The sequence below is a fragment of the Ictidomys tridecemlineatus genome, chromosome 2 (genome assembly GCF_052094955.1).
Source record: "Ictidomys tridecemlineatus isolate mIctTri1 chromosome 2, mIctTri1.hap1, whole genome shotgun sequence".
Classification (NCBI taxonomy): domain Eukaryota; kingdom Metazoa; phylum Chordata; class Mammalia; order Rodentia; family Sciuridae; genus Ictidomys; species Ictidomys tridecemlineatus.
Window position 1 is genome coordinate 132056139 of NC_135478.1, and position 7240 is coordinate 132063378.

The window sequence follows — 7240 nt, forward strand, 5'->3', positions numbered from 1 at the left end:
ATTTTGTGCCAGTGTCTCTTTATTTAAGGAATTAAATGGTGATTGGGGTTGGAGCATACCATCTGTGGAGGCTCACGAAGGGGTATGATTTTGAGGGAGTTCCCACCTGCTGTGACTTGAAAATCATTGCACATTTTATCTGAACTATAGCCGGTTCTAGAACTTCTGAGTTCCTATAACACTTTACTAGTAAGCAGGTTAGTTTTGTGCTTTAGTCTGAAATCCAAACAGGCCACTTTCACCGTTTTTCCTGTCATTTATAATAGCTACAAAAAAAAATGCTGTCCCAGACATTCCCATATTTTTCAATATTATAATTGCATAAGAGGCAGTTACAATATTGAAAAAGGAAAATTGAAATTATGTCCCTAGATTTGTCCAGAGAATCTCAAACTTTGGTCTCAGGAACTCCTTTACACTGAATACCCCAAGATTTTATCTGTCTAACATGTTAGAAATTGAAAATTTTTCAAGACAATCGCATACATTCCACTCACTACCAGAGCAATGGTTTGAATTTTTTAAATGTGGTATTTGTTACTGCCTTAGTTTAAGGAACATATAGTCACACTGTGGCCTGAAGAGCTACCTCGTAGCCAGTGCCTCAAGAAATAGGAAGGAATTCTTTGTAGTTTGGGTATTGTTAAATTTGTAAGCTAGGTTCTATCCCTGACTGTTCAAAACTTCTAGTGTGATTCTGTGTATCTTTCACATATAAAAATTCTTAAGGTCTGAAGGAGCGTTCAGCCTCACAGAGAAGCCAGTGGGAGTTGAGAAAGGAGAGCCACCTAGTGGTCAGTATCAAAATCTTAAAATAACCATTCTTAGGTCAGAATTTGTCATTCAATTAATAATTGGGTAGCTATAGTAGGTGTGGAACATGTGGTCTGTAGTTCAAATGGAACCTTCAGTTAAAGAGATACGGAGAAGGTTTTGATAAGAACCGTCTCCTGGGTTGGTGATATGGCTCAGTGGTAGAGCAGTTGCTTAGCATGCATGAGGCCTGGATTCAATCCCCAGCACTACCACCACTAAAAAAAAACAAGTTAGGCAATAGTTTGATTCACAGCTCATTCCTGACCAGGCCTTAATTCCTTACAAGAGAGCCCCATTGAAACTATAAATGAATATTCTTCTCACAAGATGTAACTTATCTTCCATGTCCATGGTACTTTATGTAGCCTCAGTGGACCCAATTAAGGTCTCCATATTAGTAACAAGAGGGAACATATATCCAAGCCAGCTCTCTTAACCTTCTGTTATCTGAAACTATGCTGCCACAGAAAGGGCAAACTTCATTCCTTCCTATGCTGTGCGCTTGAGATAACACAAATCCACAGATATTCCACAAAACTCTGCAGAACCTCATAGATACTGCAGAAAGGCAGGCAGACATAGAAACTATGGGTCCCACTTAGCAACGTTTTCCAGATAAGGTATCTGATTAAAAAAAAAAACAAATAGTTCCCCAAGGTAAAAGAGCATGCTGATTTGATTCATTTGGACCAAAGATCAATAAAGAAAATGCTTTTGTCTTCTATCAGAGTGAATGGCCTAGAATACCCAACTCAATTTAATGTACCAGTTTGTACCTTTAACGGTTTATATTAAATCATGTTTTCCTTTACCCAGGCCAAATGGTTCTAAAGTCACATTGCAAAAAACAGAAACTCACTATATAATTGTGGTAAGGAGAAAGACCTAAAAATAACCTCTTTTCTTCTCCTACCTTCACCCCATCCTTGGTCTCTAACCAAGAAATAGTCAAGTTAATAAATACGAATAACAATAGTTCATTTATTCAACCACAGACCAGAAGTCCCACCCGTAATCTGTGGAATTGAGGTTGTGGGGGATGGACTAAGTCTCTCAAGCCTGTAGGAATCACAGGTCTGGCCTGAGACACACCATCACACAGTGACTTCCTTCAGGACTCTTTCAGGAAGCTCTTCAAGAAGCTCCAGCTGTCCTCCCACTCTTGAAATTAGCCTATCCTTTACCTCAGTTATTCAGTACCCACTTATAATTGATGGGCACTTACTTTCTTCCTTCCTCCGCAGACCTTGTGCCCAATTTCCCCTGCCCTGGTCTCTTTCTCTGTTTCAGTTTCTCTGTAGTTATATTCTCCAAGTTTTTTAAGTTACAGAATTAATGCATATTCATTTTAACAAATGTGAATATTATAGAATAACCATAAAGAACCAAATGAATGTGCCCTCTTTCTCTAAACCCATTCCTTAAGGATAAGTGTTGTTTTTAAACAATTTAGCACACATTCTTTCAAAAATTTTTGGTGGAGGATTTTTTAAATCTCAACAATGTTAAGCGGTCATCACATTTATGTATGTATTGACATGCTGAGGAAACTTATTAACTAAATAAGTTATTTGATAAAGAATTCATATTAGGCACATTGATGGCTATTTCCTAAAGTGTTTTCTAATGTTTATCATTAAACTGTGTCATAAGATCCACAACTCTCAAGTAAGGACTGCATCCTGACACCAGGAATGCACTGACGCTGGTTCCTGGAAGCTGAGCCGGAAACCCTGCTGCTGGGAGCAGCCACCAGCCCTTGGGGACCTTCGGCCTTGGCCCTGCTGAACATTCGGCTCTGGATCAGAGACTGGACAGGCTGACACTGTCCTCTACTGAGACCTGAAAAATGGCATCCAGGCAAGGCCCAGGTCCTCCTAGTGAGGAATGCGTAGAGCCGACCTCCAATTCTGAGCAGCAGATAGCCCGGGACACAGAGGAGGTTTTCCATAGCTACTTTTATTACCGTCACCGACAGGAGAGGAGGCTGAGGGGTGGCCCTAGAACCTACCAGTACCATGGGGCAGGTGGGTCAGCAGCTCACTGTGATTGGTGACGACATCAACCGGCGCCATGACTCCGAGTTCCAGAGCACACTTGAACAACTACAACCTACAGCTGCGAATGCCTATGAACTCTTCACCAAGATCGCCTCCAGCCGGTTTGAGAGTGGCATCAACTGGGGCTGTGTGATGGCTCTCCTGGGCTTTGGCTATCGCCTGGCCTTACACGTCTACCAGCGTGGCCTGACAGGCTTTCTGGGCCAGGTGACCCACTTCGTGGCCGACTTCATGTTGCATCGCTGCATTGCCCGGTGGATAGTGCAGAGAGAAGGCTGGGTGGCAGCCCTGGACTTGGGTCACTGCCCAATCCGAAATGTGCTGATGGTTCTGGCTGTGGTTCTGCTGGGCCAGTTTGTGGTATGAAGATTCTTCAAGTCATGACTTCTGAGGGCCCCTTTGGGGTCCAAGTGGGGACCCCTGACTGGATTTTAGCCAAAACTCCCTCCCCTCTCCCCTGCAGGGGTTTCCCCCAAGAGTACAGAAGCTTTAGTAAATGGGCATTCCAGCAGAGGACCCCCGTCCAGGGGTTATTCAGGCTACACAGGTACCCCAACATTGCATGGTGCTAATGGGCCCCATCTCTGGGCACTATCCTGTAAGAGAGGGGCTGTAGCCTCTTTCCTCAGATCTCAGGGACCCCCTTAGTCCTTTTAGTCCTTTTTTTTAAAGATATATATATATGGAAAGAGAGAAAAATTTTTAATATTTATTTTTTAGTTTTCGGTGGACACAACAAATTTATTTATATTTTTTATGTGGTGCTGAGGATCGAACCCAGCGCCCAGCATATGTCAGGTGAGTGCATTATTGCTTGAGCCACATCCCCAGCTCCTTAGTCCTATCTATAGGGGGCTGGGGATATTGATACCTTAGGGAGGCAAGAGGCTGGGAACCACTTCTTCCAAGGAAGTTCTAATGGTTTTACCTTTTTATATACCCTTGGGAGGACCCATCCCCTTTCCCACCACTCTGTCCAAGGTCAGGATATCTAGGGTATGCTGGTCAGTGGATCAACCCTGTGCCCCCAGGACTCAGCTATTCTGGAAGATCAGAGCCTGAGAAGTGGGACTTGAGCACAGTCCTGGCCCTCCCTAAACATGGCTCCCAGGAGCAGGACTGGTTGGTGTAGGGGGTCAAGGTCCTGCTCAGCTCTCCTGCTCCCACTCCTCCACTCCCCCACACCATGTTGGCCTTGTGGTTGGACTCTCAAGGATTCTGGTCCTGTGGTGTGAGGAAGAGGTAGGATTGGAGGTGGCAGTACAGATTAGAATGTTCTGAACATATCCATCAGGACCCTCCAAGCCTGCCACCCACCCACCCCCAGATCCTCTCAGTTCTTCCCCTTCCCCTCACCTGAAAACCACTTGCTTCCAATCCAGTCACTACAGGTAAAGACTCCTCTGGGTCCTTGGGTGAGCAAGTATGCTGAGGCCCCTGCTTGCCAGTTGCAGGGCCTAGGGCTTGGTTTATTTTAAGAAAAAGGAGTAGAGAGCTCAGAGGCTGTGTCTGAGTGGGAGAGGGTCTTTATCATCAGGAGCCATCCTGAAGCTTGAATTGCCTGGGCACAATGTAATCTGAATGGGAGAACTGTGAATACTTGAACTCCACCCCCACCCCACACTCCATGCTCCTGGTCTGCCTAGGCCCTTCCCGGAGGCAGTGGCAGTACCTTCTCTATCTTGCACAGCCTAGGAACTTGAGGACAAGGGGAGAGAAGTTGTTGATTAAACCAAATGCAGGGAGGGGATGTAGACGAAGACTACTGGCTACCTGACACCCTGTCCTCTGACTGTGTTTGGAAATAAACTGTGCAATCTCCGCCCCCCCCCCAAAAAAGATCCACAATTCTTATGCAGAAATTAAATTGAAAAATAATTATTGTTTTAATTTACACTCAAACATGGGAAAATACACCTTCTATATTGAGTCTCTGGAGTTGAGAGAAAAATGTCTTTATTTCATGAGTTCTGATGTATAGAGCATTTTCTATTTGGATTTCATGTATCTGGTTTTTTAAAAAATTTTTTATTGTAGTTGGATATAATACCTTTATTTTGTTTATTTTACTTATATGTGGTGCTGAGGATCGAACCCAGGCCCTTACACGAGCTAGGAGAGCACTCTACCACTGAGCCACAATCCCAGTCCCTCATGTATCTATGTATTCTGTAAAGTGCATATTTCCTTTTCAGATAAATGACATGCATTTAAAATGAACAAGTCACTAAGTAAAGTGGTTCTCTGATGAGAATTCATTGGCTGGAATAGAACTGGGATCCAGTTGTCCTTAGCTTCTGTGTTAAGAGACTAGGGTTAAATTGAAAAATAAGAAATTTTTTTTGTTGGGTTTATTTGTTATATGACCTTCAGTGTCTGTTCCTGGTGACAAAGCTTTGAATTAAACAAACAAAAAAAAGTATTTATGTTCATTACTTTTTTTTTTTTTTGTGATGCTGTGGATTGAACCCAAGGTCTTGCACATGTTAGACAAGTGCTCTACTGAGCTGTGCTTCCATCCCTATATTAATTTACCTCTATTGGGTCCTCTATAATGAATAGTTTAGAACAAAATGGCAGATTCCTCACCTTCTAGATGCATATACCTAGAATCCCATGTTAGGTACTCTGAAGAATGGCAGAAAACAGTCTTCTGAGAGAAGAAGAGCTGCTGTCAGCAATCCAGAATGTTCCAGTGCAGCAGCAGCTGCTGAATTCCTGGCGGTGAAAACCTAGCTGGTGACATCATTCAGGGAAGTGATTCATCAGGACAGTATGATCTCATTTGTCTGCTCCTCATCTGACACCTTACCTTTTCTTGTGGAAGACTGCAAGCTCTCTTTTGGATTCAACTGTTGTTACTTCCCAAGCCTTCACCAGTTTCAGGTGTTGTCCCTTGTAGACAAGACTTAAGACAGAAACAAGTGTGTGGGGAATTCTTGTGGTTTTCATTGCAGTGCTTCTACCCCTTACCTACCAATTGGCTTTCAAAGGCCACCACCTGTAAGAGAACGGTCTCTTCCATTTTCCCTGCAAACTGCTTTTATTTACCCTTTAAGTGCTAGACCTGACATTATTGCTAGGGTGTGTTCTAGAGTAGAGCTGGAGGTGGCAGCCATTCTTCAAGTCATTATGCCCAACAATGGACAAGTACAGCCTTTGGTTTTACACTCACCTTCCCATGCTCCCATTGAGCCCAAATCTGATCTTTCCAGGATTATGTAACTAGGAAGAGTGATGTTTTCATTGTACTAATCTTGCTACAAGGAACACAATTCACCTATAATCAGAAAAGCCATTTGGTGCCCAGAAGAAGAAAGTACTAAGTGCTGGGTATGGTAGTGTACCCCTGTAATCCCAGTGACCCACGAGGCTGAAGCAGGAGGATCAAAAGTTCAAGGCTAGCCTCCAAGAAATTAGCAAGGCTCTCAGCAACTTAGACCCTGTCTCAATTTAAAAAACAAATAAAAAGGGGCCTGGGGATGTGGCTCAGCGGTAGAGCGCTTGCCTAGCATGTGCAAGACTCTGAGTTCGATCCTCAGGACCACATAAAAAGAAATAAAGATATTGTGTCCAACTACAACTAAAAAATAATAATAATAAAATATTTTTTATAAATAAATAAATAAATAAATAAATAGGACTAGGAATATAGTTCAAGGATAAAGTGTCCCTGGGTTCAATACCTAGTACTGCCCCTTCTCCCCAAAATAAGTGTTCTATTTTTGGTAAATTTTGACAAATACCAACAGATTCTAGGAAGAGTGTGTTCCAATTGCAATTCTCCAGACTGATGCAGGTTTCCAGAAGAACTGAACTACCTTTCACAACTGTAATGTTTCAGTGCCCTGTGCTAGAATCATTCTGTGACATTGGAGACTTACTTATGGCTGAAGAATGGCAACAGTAAAGAATATGAATATTCTGCCATGGCAGTTTTTGGGTCTTTTGTTGTTCATTTATTTCGGTTCTGGTGAGTGAACCCAGGAGTGCTTAACCATTGAACTACATTACATCTCCAGCCCTTTTAAAAAATTTTTTAGTTTTTATGTTTTTTTTTTTTTTAAATAGCGAGTCAGGGTCTTGCTAAATTGCTTAGGACCTCACTAAATTGCTGAGGCTGGTCTCAAATTTGCCTTACTTCTGCCTCAGCCTCCCAGGTACTGGGATTACGGGAGTGCACCACCATGCCTGGCTCAAAAATATTTTGTTTGAGTCCTAGAGATTCTGGATACATAAAAGCAAATCATAAATTTACATGAGATAGGTACAGAAAATTCATAACAAAAGAGATGCAAATGGTCCATAATAATCATGTGAAAATATGTTCAATATTACTCATAAGATAAATGCAAATGAAAACT

At 42.5% G+C, this 7240-nt stretch overlaps 1 pseudogene; it reads left to right on the forward strand.

Annotated features, from left to right (window-relative positions):
- Positions 1 to 1558: 1558 nt before the first annotated feature.
- On the forward strand, positions 1559 to 5323 carry LOC120891993 (bcl-2 homologous antagonist/killer pseudogene; annotated as a pseudogene).
- The last annotated feature ends 1917 nt before the right edge of the window (positions 5324 to 7240 follow it).